The following is a 15,378-nucleotide window of genomic DNA, read 5'->3' as shown; positions in this document are numbered from 1 at the left end:
ATTTTTAAATGCAGAGTAATACTCCATCGTGTATAAATGCCACGTTTTTTTTATCCATTTGTCTATTGAAGGGCATCTAGGTTGGTTCCACAGTCTTGCTATTGTGAACTGTGCTGCTATGAACATCGATGTAGCAGTGTCCCTGTAGCATGCTCTTTTTAGGTCTTTAGGGAATAGACCAAGAAGGGGAATAGCTGGGTCAAATGGTGGCTCCATTCTCAGCTTTCCAAGAAATCTCCATACTGCTTTCCAAATTGGCTGCACCAATTTGCAGTCCCACCAGCAATGAACAAGTGTACCCTTTTCCCCACATCCTCGCCAGCACTTGTTGTTGTTTGACTTCCTAATGGCTGCCAATGTTACTGGAGTGAGATGGTATCTTAGGGTGGTTTTGATTTGCATTTCTCTGACAGCTAGAGATGGTGAGCATTTTTTCATGTACTTGTTGATTGACTGTATGTCCTCCTCTGAGAAGTGTCTGTTCAGGTCCTTGGCCCATTTGTTGATTGGGTTGTTTGTTCTCTTATTGTCTAATTTTTTGAGTTCTTTGTATACTCTGGATATTAGGGCTCTATCTGAAGTGTGAGGAGTAAAGATTTGTTCCCAGGGTGTAGGCTCCCTATTTACCTCTCTTATTGTTTCTTTTGCTGAGAAAAAACTTTTTAGTTTGAGTAAGTCCCATTTGTTGATTCTAGTTATTAACTTTTGTGCTATGGGTGTCCTATTGAGGAATTTGGAGCCCGACCCCACCGACTGTAGATCGTAGCCAACTTTTTCTTCTATCAGACGGCACGTCTCTGATTTGATATCAAGCTCCTTGATCCATTTTGAATTCACTTTTGTGCATGGCGAGAGAAAGGGATTCAGTTTCATTTTGTTGCATATGGATTTCCAGTTTTCCCAGCACCATTTGTTGAAGATGCTATCCTTCCTCCATTGCATGCTTTTAGCCCCTTTATCAAATATAAGATAGTTGTAGTTTTGTGGATTGGTTTCTGTGTCCTCTATTCTGTACCATTGGTCCACCCGCCTGTTTTGGTACCAGTACCATGCTGTTTTTGTTACTATTGCTCTGTAGTATAGTTTGAAGTCTGGTATCGCTATACCGCCAGATTCACACTTCCTGCTTAGCATTGTTTTTGCTATTCTGGGTCTTTTATTTTTCCATATGAATTTCATGATTGCTTTCTCTATTTCTACAAGAAATGCCGTTGGGATTTTGATTGGCTTTGCATTAAACCTATAGAGAACTTTTGGTAATATCGCCATTTTGATGATGTTAGTTCTGCCTATCCATGAACAGGGTATATTTTTCCATCTTCTAAGATCTTCTTCTATTTCTCTCTTTAGGGTTCTGTAGTTTTCATTGTATAAGTCTTTCACCTCTTTTGTTAGGTTGATTCCCAAGTATTTTATTTTTTTTGAAGATATTTTGAATGGAGTGGTTGTCCTCACTTCCATTTCAGAGGATTTGTCGCTGATATACAGGAATGCCTTTGATTTATGCATGTTGATTTTATATCCTGCCACTTTGCTGAATTCATTTATTAGCTCTAATAGTTTCTTTGTAGAGCCTTTTGGGTCTGCTAGGTACAGAATCATATCATCTGCAAATAGTGATAATTTAAGTTCTTCTTTTCCTATTTGTATGCCTTTAATTTCTTTTGTCTGTCTAATTGCTCTGGCCAGTGTTTCGAGAATTATGTTGAACAGAAGTGGAGAGAGAGGGCATCCCTGTCTTGTTCCAGATTTTAGAGGGAATGCCTTCAGTTTTTCTCCATTCAGAATGATGCTAGCCTGAGGCTTAGCATAGATTGCTTTTACAATATTGAGGTATGTTGCTGTTATCCCTAGTTTTTCTAGAGTTTTGAACATAAAGGGATGCTGTACTTTGTCGAATGCTTTTTCCGCATCTATCGAGATGATCATATGGTTCTTATTTTTAAGTCTATTGATGTGGTGAATAACATTTATTGATTTCCGTATATTGAACCAGCCTTGCATCCCAGGGATGAATCCTACTTGATCATGGTGCACAATCTTTTTGATGTTTTTGTATCCGATTCACCAGAATTTTATTGAGGATTTTTGCATCTAGGTTCATTAGAGATATTGGTCTGTAGTTTTCTTTCTTTGAAGTGTCTTTGTCTGGTTTAGGTATCAGGGTGATGTTGGCCTCATAGAATGAATTTGGAAGTTCTCCCTCTTTTTCTATTTCCTGAAGTAGCTTGAAAAGTATTGGTATTAGTTCCTCTTTAAAGATTTTGTAAAACTCTGCTGTATACCCATCCGGTCCTGGGCTTTTCTTAGTTGGTAGTCTTTTGATGGTTTCTTCTATTTCCTCAATTGATATTGGTCTGTTTAGGTTGTCTATATCCTCCTGACTCAATCTGGGAAGATCATATGACTTAAGAAATTTATCAATGCCTTCACTATCTTCTAATTTATTGGAGTATAAGGATTCAAAATAGTTTTTGATTATCTTCTGTATTTCTGAAGTCTCTGTTGTGATATTGCCTTTTTCATCCCGTATGCTAGTAATTTGAGTTCTCTCTCTTCTTCTCTTCGCTAGCATCGCTAAGGGTCTGTCGATTTTGTTTATTTTTTCAAAGAACCAACTTTTAGTTTTGTCAATTTTTTCAACTGTTTCTTTTGTTTCGATTTCATTAATTTCAGCTCTGATTTTAATTATTTCTTGCCTTCTACTTCTTTTGCTGTTGTTTTGCTCTTCTTTTTCAAGGATTTTGAGATGAAGTATGAGATCATTTATTTGTTGGTTTTTTCTTTTTTTAAGGAATGAACTCCAAGCAATGAATTTTCCTCTTAGAACTGCTTTCAATGTGTCCCATAGATTCCGATATGTTGTGTCTGTGTTTTCATTTATCTCTAAGAATTTTTTAATTTCCTCCTTGATGTCTTCTATAACCCATTGATCATTCAGTAACCTATTGTTCATTCTCCAAGTGATGTATGCTTTTTCCTTCCTTCTTTTATCGTTGATTTTCAGTTTCATTCCATTATGATCAGATAAGATGCATGGTATTATCTCTACTCCTTTATATTGTCTAAGAGTTGCCCTGTGACATAATATATGATCTATTTTTGAGAAGGATCCATGTGCTGCTGAGAAAAAAGTGTAACTGCTTGATGTTGGGTGGTATACTCTATATATGTCAATTAGGTCTAGGTTATTAATAGTGTTATTGAGTTCTATAGTTTCCTTATTCAACTTTTGTTTGGAAGATCTGTCCAGTGGTGAGAGAGGTGTGTTGAAGTCTCCCATGATAATGGTATGGTGGTCTATTAGACTCTTGAACTTGAGAAGAGTTTGTTTGATGAACATAGCTGCACCATTGTTTGGGGCATAAATATATATGATTGTTATGTCTTGTTGGTGTATGGTTACCTTAAGCAGTATGTAGTGTCCCTCTTTATCCCTTTTGATTAACTTTGGCTTGAAATCTATTTTATTTGATATGAGTATGGACACTCCTGCTTGTTTCCGAAGTCCATATGAGTGATATGATTTTTCCCAACCTTTCACCTTCAGCGTATGTATATCTTTTCCTATCAAATGCGTCTCCTGTAGGCAGCATATTGTTGGGTCTTGTTTTGTGATCCATTCTACTAGCCTGTGTCTCTTAATTGGTGAGTTTAAGCCATTAACATTTAGGGTTATTATTGAGATATGGGTTGTTCTTCCAGCCATATTTGTTTATTTCTGTTACTAAACATGGTTTGTTTTCCTCTTTGATTATTTCCCCCCCCCTTTACTGTCCTACCTCCCACTGTTGGTTTTCATTGTTATTTTCCATTTCCTCCTCCTGTAATGCTTTGGCGAGGATGTTTTGAAGAGATGGTTTTCTAGCTGCAAATTCTTTAAACTTTTGTTTATCGTGGAAGGTTTTAATTTCATCTTCCATCCTGAAGCTTAATTTCGCTGGATACACAATTCTTGGTTGGAACCCATTTTCTTTCAGTGTTTGAAATATGTTATTCCAGGATCTTCTAGCTTTCAGAGTCTGTGTTGAAAGATCAGCTGTTATCCTGATTGGCTTACCCCTAAATGTAATCTGCTTCCTTTCTCTTGTAGCTTTTAAAATTCTCTCCTTATTCTGTATGTTGGGCATCTTCATTATAATGTGTCTAGGTGTGGATCTCTTATGATTTTGCACATTCGGCGTCCTGTAGGCTTCTAGGATTTGGGATTCTGTCTCATTCTTCAAGTCTGGGAAGTTTTCTTGTATTATTTCATTGAATAGACTGCTCATTCCTTTGGTTTGGAGCTCTGTACCTTCCTGTATCCCAATGACTCTTAAGTTTGGTCTCTTAATGTTATCCCATATTTCTTGGATGTTCTGCTCATGGTTTCTTAACAGTCTTGCTGAGCTGTCTATGTTCTTTTCCAGTTGAAATACTTTGTCTTCATTGTCTGATGTTCTATCTTCTAAGTGTTCTACTCTGCTGGTAGTATTCTCCATTGAGTTTTTAAGTTGGTTTATTGCTTCCTGCATTTCTAGGATTTCTGTTTGTTTGTTTTTTATAACCTCTATCTCCCTGTATAGTTGATCCTTTGCTTCCTGGATTTGTTTGCGTAATTCGTTGTCGAAGTGATCTTTCATTGTCTGATTTTGCTGTTTAATGTCTTCCTTGATACTCCAGATCATCTGAAGCATGTATATCCTGAATTCTTTATCTGACATTCCATCTGCTGCAGCTGTTACCTCTTCTAAAGTTGCGTTGACCTGCATTGCTTGTGGTCCTTTCTTTCCTTGTCTTTTCATACTGCTTGCGTATCTGTCCTGCAGGTGCGGGCGGCGGCTCTGCTCTCTCCTTATTCCAATTGGGGTGTCGTGGCTACCACGCCAGCAGGTCACTGGGCCTGTTCTGGGAGCTGGTGGCGGCTCTGTTCTGCCCCTACTCCAATTGGGGTGACGAGTGTACCACGCCGGCAGGCCACCGGGCCTGATCCGCCGGTCGGTTGCAGGTTTTCCTACCCTGCAGGCGCAGGCGGCAGCTCTACTCTGCCCCTACTCCAAATGGGGTGACGTGTCTGTCGTACCAGCAGGCCACTGGGCCTGTCCCGCTGGTCGGTCGCAGATCTGCCCACCTTTCGGGCACGGGTGGAGGCTCTGCTCTGCCCCTACTCCAATTGGGGTGTCGTGACTACCCCGCCTGCAGGACGCTGGGCCTGTTCCTGGCAAGGGAGGCGACTCTGCTCTGTCACTACTCCAATTAGGGTGGTGTTTGTACCAGGCCGGCAGGCTCCTGGGCCTGATCCACCGGTCTGTTGTAGGTCTGCCTACCTTGAAGGCGCGGGCGGCGGATCTGCCCTGCCCCTCCTACCACGCCTGCGGACCCCTGGGCCTGATCTGCAGGTTGATCACTGGTCTGCTCACCCTGCAGGCACGGGTGGCGGTTCCGCTCCACCCCCACTCCAATTGGGGTCACGTGACCACCACACCGGCAGGGCCTGATCCGGGCGTGGGAGAAGGATCTGCTCTGCCCCTACTCGAGTTGGGGTGACGTGTGTACCACACTGGCAGGCCACTGGGCCTGACCCGCCAGGCTGTCACAGGTCTGTTTACCTTGCAAGCGCGAAGGGCGGCTCTGCCCTGCCCCTCCTACCACGCCCATGTACTACTGGGTCGTGGGTCTGCCCACCTGGCGGGTGTGGGTGGCGGCTCCGCTCCGCCCCCTCTCCAATTGGGGTCACGCGGTCAGCACGCTGGCGAGCCGCTGGGCCTGCTCCGGGCGCTGGCAGCGGCCCGTCTCCTCCCCTCTGGCTCGACGACAAATTGAGGAGACTCGGGTGTCTGTGCCTCACCCCCCCTACCAGGAGACCAACTGTTTATGTTGCCACTGGTATTGATGAAGTTCTCTCCTCCGCCGCTTTCTGATGACATCAGATCTCTGCCATGTTGGTATCCTATGCGAATGGCAGCATTTCGTTCCCCTTGCCGGGCAACCAAAGCAACGGGTGAGTCCTGACCGGCCCTCAGCAGGACCCGGACCGAGAAGCAGTTTCCGTGGGCTCCTAGCCCCGGGCCAGGGAAGTTCCGGGAGCTGGAACTCAGCCGCTCCGTGCTCGGTGTAAGCTCCTATAAGTGTAGGCTCCAAGAAGCAGTCCCCGCGGGCTCAGTTCCGGGAGCCGGAATTCGGCCGCTTAGTGCTTGGTGTATGCTCTGATAGGAGCAGGGTCCAAGAAGCAGCCTCCGCAGGCTCCGCAGCCCTGGGCTAGGGCGGTTCGGGGAGCCGGAACTCGGCCGCCCCGCGCTCGGTGTTCGCTCCGATGAAATCAGGTTCTAAGAAGCACCCAGGCACTGAACCCTAGCAATCTGTCTGCAAGCCGCAGGCGAATTGCAGCCTGAAATTACCTGTTCTATGGCTGAGTGAGCTGCGGTCAGTCGAAAACAGGTATGGTGACGTCAGCTTTCCAACATGGTGGCTGCTGGCCTCCTCTGTGGTCTGACCGGTGTGGAGAACCGAGATGGACCGCTTCCTTCCCCCGTCTCGAACCCAGAATTCAGCCCTGAGTACGGTGCTTGCACGGCTGGCAGAAACTGCAGCGCTGTATCCCTGCGTCGCTATCTCCTCGTTTCCCAGCGTGCGCTGCAGACTCTAGCCACGGGGCGATTTGCTGAATAAGCAGTGTTACCCTCCGTGCGACAAACCTCTCGCGTTTGAGTTCCCGTAGCCGATCCTCGTGCGATGGAAATCCTTCCTCCAGGTTCCGGAGCACCCCACTATTGCTGGAAATTTCTAACAAGATATCCTTTAGCCGTCCTGACTTGTCATACTCCCACACAGTGAAGCAGCACACGGGGACAATGCACTCCCCTCGCCGCCATCTTCCTTCTCTCCCTAGTGTCCTTTTTCTTTGGGGTTGCTGTGACGGCTCCTCTGACCTTAAGGGTCCACAGAAAGAGAGAGCCGATCTTTTTCTTAAACATCTCAAAAATGAAGTATAAATCAAAACCGTACAATATACAGAAAACAATGATTGTTGAAATACTTCATGCTAGGCTCTGTGGGATTCATCTGAAGCAGTCCTCAGAGGAAATTTATAGCCTTAAAATTCATGGTGGTTGGGGCTGAGGTTGTGGCTCAGTGGTAGAGCACTCGCCTAGCACACATGAGGCACTGGGTTCGATCCTCAGCACCACACAGAAATGAAATAAAGATTGTGTGTCCACCTACAACTAAAAAATAAATATTTAAAAAAAAATTTGTGGTGGCGCCTGCCTGGAATCTCAGGAATCTTGGGAAGCTGAGACAGGAGGATCGAGAGTTCAAAGCCAGCCTTGGCAAAAGCAAGGCGCTAAGCAACTCAGTAAGACCCAGTCTCTAAATAAAATACAAAATAGGGCTGGGGATGTGGCTTAGTGATTGAGTGCCTCTGAGTTCAATCCCCACTACAACAACAACAACAACAACAACAACAACAACAACAAATTCATATTGAAAATGAGAAAATAAGCTGGGCATGAGTAGTATATGCCTGCAGTCCCAGCGACGGAAGGAGGCTGAGGAAGCAGGATCACTTCAGCTCAGGTGGTCAAGACCAGCCTGGACAACACAGCAAGATCCTACCTCAAAAAAAAACACAAATAAGGGGCTGGGGATGTGGCTCAAGCGGTATCGCACGCTCGCCTGGCATGCATGCGGCCCGGGTTTGATCCTCAGCACCACATACAAAGATGTTGTGTCCGCCAAAAACTAAAATATAAATATTAAAAAAATTCTCTCTCTCTCTCTTTAAACACACACACACACACACACACACAAATAAAAGTAAAAAATTTTAAAAAAAAAGTAAATTAAGAATTAGACTAAAAAGGTTGGGAAAAGTTCCTCCAAAAATAAACAAGTGGCTAAGTACCCCTGAGTTCAGCCCCTAGCACCAAAATGTACAAATGAATGAATGAATAAATAAATAAATAAATAAACAAGTGGAAGGAAAATTTAGAATAATTATAAAAGCATAAAGGAATGAATTAGAAAAAAATAGTCAGTAAATAAATTGGTTCTTTGGAGAAAATAAATACAAGCAAATACAAAGAAATGGAAAAAAATGTAATGCATAGAAAGTGGAAGAAACAGGATGGATAAGGACACATAATTTCCTGAATATGTCTTTTTATATATATTTTTTTACTTATATAAATGTATTTTCTGTTAAAAACATCTAAAATAACCAACAGAAAAACAGTTTGCACAGATGAGTATGATAAGAAATTATTTAATTTCCGTATCACTTAATTTGGCTGATTCTAATATTAAAATATTTTTTTAAAAAGCAGTAAAAACTTCTGCAATGTGCAGAGAAAGCTAATCTCTTCCATGCTTCAGAGGTCATTTTCCTACTAATACGCACTAATACCACTGACCTTAGAGGGGATTACAGAGATGGGAATTATAAACATGATATATGTAAAATTCTTAGCGAAGTATCTGTTATGGTTTGGTATGGGGGCCCCCAAAAGCTCCTTTGTCAATGCAGGAATATCCAGAGGTGAATTGATTAGATTATGAGAGCTGTAACCTAATCAGCCCATTCTAATTTGAAAGGACTACTGGGGTAGCTGGAGGAGTAGGTCACTTCAGCCCAGGCATTCAAAACCAGTCCCTGTAACACAGCAAGACCCCACCTCAAATAAATAAATAAATAAAACCAAAAAGTTAAAAAAGGAAAGAAAGAAAAAGAAGTAAATTAAGAGTTAGACCAAAAAGGCAGGGAAAAATTCTTCCAAAAAGCAAGTAGAAGAAAAATTGAGAACAAAGTCATTATAAAAGCATATCCTGAGTTAGAAAAAAGAGAGAGAGATTTCGTATTTGAGAAAACATATTTATTAATTAGAAATAACTTAAGAATCTACAAAATACTGTAATAAAAAATATATACATATGAATGTATATGTATTGGAGATTAAACCCATGAGTAGGGGATTGATGGGGGGTGTTCTGTGAGGGATTGTATTAGGTCTCTCTGGCTTCTCCCTGATTCCACCCTCACTCTCAGCTTCCTGGCTAGCAGAAGCTAAGCAGCTTTTCTCCACTGTGCCCTTTTGCCATGAAGTTTGATTTCACCTCAGGCCCATTCCAATGGAATCAGCAGACCATAGACTGAAATCCTGAAACCATCAGCCAAAATAGACTTTTGCTTTTCTAAGTTGTTCTTGCCAGATATTTTGCTCACAGTAACAAAAAGTTGACTAACAGCATTTGACACATACCAGGCTTTAATGAATGGTTGTTTATTATTATGAGATAAGATATACACAGAATATCACACCAGGAAGGGGCTATAGTGGCCAAACAGTCTTATGCTCTCATTTTTTTTTTAATGGGGAAAATTGAAGCCCAGAATATTAAGAAATATAATTTAAAAATTAAAAGGACAGTTAGTTAAACCAGTCATTTCTGCCATTTTTTTGTTTGATAGTATGAAAGGAAATTTATCTAATATTGGTATTTTGAGTCACAATGAGTTTCAAGTGAGTATTTCAAATATTAATCTACTTAAGTAACACTGTCATATATTAATAACCAAATTTTGATATGTATACATGCATATATACTAAATATACATATATAAATATATACATAGATGTGTATATATTAAAATTAAATGTCAGTTGTAACATGTCTACTACAGCATTCACTATATTATACTATTCTTGTCTAATGTTTAGCTTTCCCATTGACCTGCCGCTCTGTTATGGCATGGGAGTATGTCTTCTTATTTTAAGAAGCACATAGCATAGCACAAAGTAAGTGTTTAGTATATATTTGGTAATGGAGGGAATAATTAACATGCTAACTCAAATAAGGCATGTAAAACTGCTTTGTATGGTAACAGGCACATGACAGGTGTTTGTTTAATAAATGTGTAAAGAATCTGAAATCTCATGACTTCTACTTCTAGTAACAAAGAAGTCAACATCCTGATTCTCTTTTTTCTGATGTCTGACTCCTTCTAGCATCAATAGCATTAACATATGTGTCCCTTAAGGGTGAACCATGAGTCTCTCTTAGAAGGATTAGTCATATACATTTTCTATACTATTAGTGGGGTCATCTATCAGTACCACTACTGGTTCTTTGAGATTAAAAATCATTTTTCCTACTTATAAGAGTAATATACATTCCCTGAAAAACAAAGATTAAATAGGGAAAACATTAAAAGTAACCTAGATTTTCTAAAGTCACCATCAATAAGTAATCATTCTCATCATTTAAGTATTTATACCCATTAACTTAAACAATAATTTTAACCATTTTTAAGTGTACAATTCAGTGGCACTAAGTATATTCATGGTGTTGTGCAACCATCACCACTAATTCCAAACTTTTTTATCACCCCATTATTGCAGTACTGGAATTGAACCCAGGGCCCTACATATGCTAGGCAAGTGTTCTAACACTGAGCTACTTCCCCAGCTCTTTCTATTTTATCTTGAGATAGTATCTTACTCAATTGCCCATGCTGCCCTCAAACTTGTAATCCTGTCTTGGGCTCCCTAATAGCTTGGATAACAGTGCACCACTGCATCCAGCACCATTCATTCTTTATTTTTAAACTTTTTATAAAATTTAAATGTATGTATTTTTGACCTTTTGCAAAATTTAAATCAATATTATATTAATCTTTTTATTTTTTTGTTCACAGGTACATATTTTGTAATTGTTTTAAAATTTTATTAAAGTATAACATATTTGAGAAAAAGTCCCCAAATCTTAAGTATAGAACTTGAAAAATTTTCAGAAAGTCCACATACCTGTAAAACTAGCACTGTGATCAAGTATCTCAAAAACATGCCTCCTTTCTGGGTGCTAAATTTCCTCAAAGTCAATCACTATCCTGATTTTTAACAGTGAGGTTTTAAAAAACCCTAGTTCAATCCAATGGTATGTTTAGGAACATAGGCTTTAAGGTATGAAAGAACATAACCAAAATACTAGCCACTAGACAAATGACAGTCTGTATGACCTTTGGTTTCCTCATATAAGAAACAAGGTCAATAACAACTTTCTTACAAAGTCCTATAAAATAGAGTAATAATTAAAAACACAAAGTGCTGACACATGGTCAGCATTCAGTGACAAATTCTCAGTATCAACCTCATGCTGTATGGAACACTAACAACAACAAAGCACAGTGGTTGGTCTTGTTGCCATTATGATTATTACTTTGTACCTACTTTAAACCAGAACTTAATTTGGTATTTCCTGATTTCCGCTCCTGCCCTCCCTTTAATCCACCTGTCTGCTTGCTTTCTATTTTGACATTTCCCTACACAATATTAACAACAGATGCTACATTATTGTCTGAATTCAACCAATTATACTACAGAAGAATAAACAACAGTAGCTCATTACTCCATTCATAGGGCAGACAATATCTGCTCCTCAGTGTAAGCAGTCTCCAGGGCTTTTCCCCAGAATGAAAAACAGACCTTGGATATACCACACTATATGGAAAACAATGAAGGTTTATTAGGTAAGTTAGCAACCTTGATATCTGAATACCCATCAGTTTTACTGGCAAAAAGAATAAAAATATACCAGTGGTCCAGTTCCAAACACACTGGCTAAAAGGCCTCATGTAAGCAAACACTGTTGTAAAATAATGACATAAAGGACACATACACTCAAACAACAGTCAAAGTAAACATCATTGTTAAACTTCAATTTGGTTTGCTCAACAAATATAGTTTTTTATTTGCATTATTTTAGGTTTGTGATAAAATAAGGAAATCTGCTATAAGAAAATATGAATTGATGTTGGACTTATTTGTTTCTACACAATTTCATTTTTTAAAAACAAAAGATAATGTATACTTACACCAATCTCTTACAATAAGAATCAAAGATTGGCTTGATTTACTTACACATAAACATGTATAAACACACCCCCCCCACACACCCACCCACCCACTCCACTATTCTCTTTGCTTCTACAGCTACATACCAAATAACAGTTTATAGACCCAGTTTTTCTAGGGTTAAATAGGCTAAAACTAACATTCATTAATTCCATGAATTCTTAGTGAGCACTTTCCTTGAGTTAGGCATTATTCTAGATGATGGGAAAATAGCAGTGAATGAAATAGATAAAAAAAAATCTGCTTAAATGGAGTTTATATTCTAGTAGGATGGGGAGAAAGACAGCAAAAACACATACGGGAAAGACTCATCACAGTGATGAGTACTATGGGGGGAGAGCAGGGAACGCTGGGAGAAGAGAGAGGTGGGTACACTTTTTAAATACTGTAAATCTCAGTAAGTAAAAAGTCCTAAAGGGGACAGAGAGCCACATGGACATTTAGACCTAGAAGTGTAATAATAAGCAGGAGTCACAAGTGCCAAAGCCTTGGTCCTGTTCCTAAGCTGTTTGAAAAACGGCAGGACAGTCAATGTGGCTGGAATGGAATGAGTGAGGGGAGAAGAAGAACTGTTGAAGTTAAAGAGGAAATACAGGAGTGGTTAGATTTTTATATGGCCCTGAGAAGGCTGCTCAATGATTTTTTTTTCCATTGTAAAATTAGGGTATAATTTACATATATAATTCTACAAGTCACATCCTCAGTCCTTTAAAAACAACAACAACAACAACAACAACAACATTTTCTTAAGAGACAGGGTCTCACAAAGTTGCCTTGCTAAATTACTGAGGCTAGTTTTGAGCTCGTTATTCTTCTGCCTTAGTCTTCCAAACTGCTGGGATTATAGGCTTGCCCCATAGTGTCTGGCTAACATAGTATCTTTTCTGATAGTTATATTATATTTAGACAGTAAAAAACATTCCAAGGGCTTGACTGACTTATACATAACATAATGTGAGTTAAATAAATATCCACAGCAGTTGATTTAATGTTTGCATGTAGAATAAGATTGATAAATATCTGCTGAACGCTCACTGAATCAAAGAACTGAGAGTCAAAATTTTAGCTGAAACTTTCTTTACTTGCCCAAAATTTGGTGGCAAAAAAAAAAAAAAAAAAAAAGTATTCAGGAAGGATTTCTTGGATGCTCTGTAGTTCATACATCGCACTACTTACTGTAAATTCCATTTCTTAAACTGGCCTACCATACATATATATTATTTGGGCCTTTACAAAGATGACTTTACTAAATTGTGCTCTGGCCTTATGACTTTATATTTTAAAAGGTATAAGCAGCTGTCAGACAGACTTGTTATTATAGCTATGGCTGGCAATACTATTCAAAGATCCTGAACAGACACCAACAAGAAACATTGCTTAGTGTTAGAAAAATCAAGAGATCTTCTGAGTTATCAGACTTTAATATTACACACGAAGTAAAACTTCTCAACTATCATATTTTCCTTTGTGTTGGCCCAAGAGAAGTATAGAACAAATTTTGTGGCTAATGTTGAATAAATGTACAGACCCTATTATATGCATCTGGCGCCTGGGTTAGATTATCTATTGTCAACATTTAGTCTTACCATTCACTTTCACTTCCTTTAACTTCCTTTTAGCTTTTCTTTACCCTCACTTCTATATCTATTCTTCTTTTTTAAATCCCTTTGAATTGCATATATTTATATTTGTTACTTGAAACTGATTTTGGAAGGAATTAAAGTAAATATATAAATGAGTAAAAGAGAAAAGATTTTTGCTGTAATTTCTTTGTTTTTCCTTTGAATTAGTTTAGAGCTTTTCCCTTATGGCTAACAACCAGATCAAGAAAGCTTTCTACATTTTACTAACTACAATCCAAAAGTTACCATACAGCAAAATGAGGCTGATCACTTAGTAATTTCCCTGGGACTACAGTGGTTTGACTATTCAATACTTCATTTATCTAAAGGACTTTGAAATACTGGAGATCATGATAGGCAAGTGCTCTACCACTGAGCTGTAACCCCAGTCCTCAAAAGTTTCTTTCTTTTTTTTTTTTTTAAAGAGAGAGAGAGAGAATTTTAATATTTTTATTTTTTATTTTTCGGCAGACACAACATCTTTGTATGTGGTGCTGAGCATCGAACACAGGCTGCACGCATGCCAGGAGAGCGTGCTACCGCTTGAGCCACATCCCCAGCCCCTCAAAAGTTTCTTAACGACAGGACTTACAACAGCCTTTAATTGTGACTCCTGGGTGAGGGATGGCAGAGTACACAGTATTATTCAAACTTGCACTGGATTTTGGAGCATTTTAGATTTTCAGGTTAGGGAGGTTCAACCCATACAGAGTTTATGTAAGTCCATCAGAAGAAAGTACATATATTACCAGGCTCTAAATTCAGAATGTAAAGTTAATTGTGTACTCTTGACATTTTAGCCAGTTAGTATACTTGAAGATATACTAGTAAGAGAGAGTGAGCATGTGTGAAACAGAGCACAAAGGAGCAGGAATCCTATTTTTAATCTATATTTCCTGGAATACAGCCTAAAAGGATAATGACCAATCTCTTCCTTATCTAAAGTTGCACGAAACTCTACATATATAACTCCTACAGACACATATTATGATTTATGGCCTTGGACTGAAAATGTAGTGTGAGAAAGAGCTTGAGTTGTAGTCATAAAGACCTAGGTGTCTACATGTGTAATTCAATGAGCTTCAGTTTTCTCATTTTTTTGGAGAATTTCTAACTTTGTATTTGTTTTAATGGTTAATGAATAACTGTATGCAAAGCAGCTTGCAGAGTTTGATACACAAAAGAGGCTCAACAAAATATTTTTAGCCCTCAGAGCACAGAAACTAGGGTTTGTAGGCATGGCATCTTGTACATATGTGTTAAGTATTAAATAAGTTTTCATTTCCAAACAGTGACATTTCATCATCTTTTAAGACCAGGCTCAAATTACTCCTTCCATTTGTTGTCTGATTATCAAAGCTGTAAAGGATTTTTCTTATGCCCTTGAAATCCCCAGGTATTTTGCTTTTGCATATCCTGTATCATTTAGCATACTTTCTCCTTGATTTGCTATTACTTGTAGACATGTTGTATCTTCTGTACAAGAATATAATCTGCCCTTTTTTGTTTTTTGTATTGAGGATTGACTGAACCCAGGGGCTCTTTATCACTGAGCCACATCCCCAGCCCTTTTTATTTTGAGATAGGGGTTCACTAAATTGCTGAGCCTGGTTTTGAACTTGTGATCCTTCTGCTTCAGCCTCCCAAGTTACTGGGATTACAGGCATGTGCTACTGTGCTTAGCTTGTAATCTGGTTTTGTAGGTAGAAAACATTTTATTATCCTGTTCAAAAAAAAAAGTGAGAGGGCTGGGGATGTGGCTCAAGCGGTAGCGCGCTCGCCTGGCATGTGCGGGGCGCTGGGTTCTATCCTCAGCACCACATAAAAATAAAAATAAAGATGTTGTGTCCACCGAAAACTAAAAAATA

At 39.4% G+C, this 15,378-nt stretch overlaps 1 protein-coding gene across 2 annotated transcripts in view; it reads right to left on the bottom strand.

The window, feature by feature from the left end:
* The window catches only part of Faf1 (Fas associated factor 1), a 287,958-nt gene that overhangs the window by 42,418 nt on the left and 230,162 nt on the right, over nucleotides 1-15,378 (bottom strand). The window lies entirely within an intron of this gene.

The sequence above is a fragment of the Marmota monax genome, unplaced genomic scaffold (assembly GCF_021218885.2).
Source record: "Marmota monax isolate L192 unplaced genomic scaffold, Marmota_monax_Labrador192_F-V1.1 WCK01_AAM20220418_F8-fsc00008, whole genome shotgun sequence".
Taxonomy (NCBI): domain Eukaryota; kingdom Metazoa; phylum Chordata; class Mammalia; order Rodentia; family Sciuridae; genus Marmota; species Marmota monax.
Note: the sequence above shows the minus strand (reverse complement) of the source record. Positions and strands in the feature narration are given on the sequence as shown.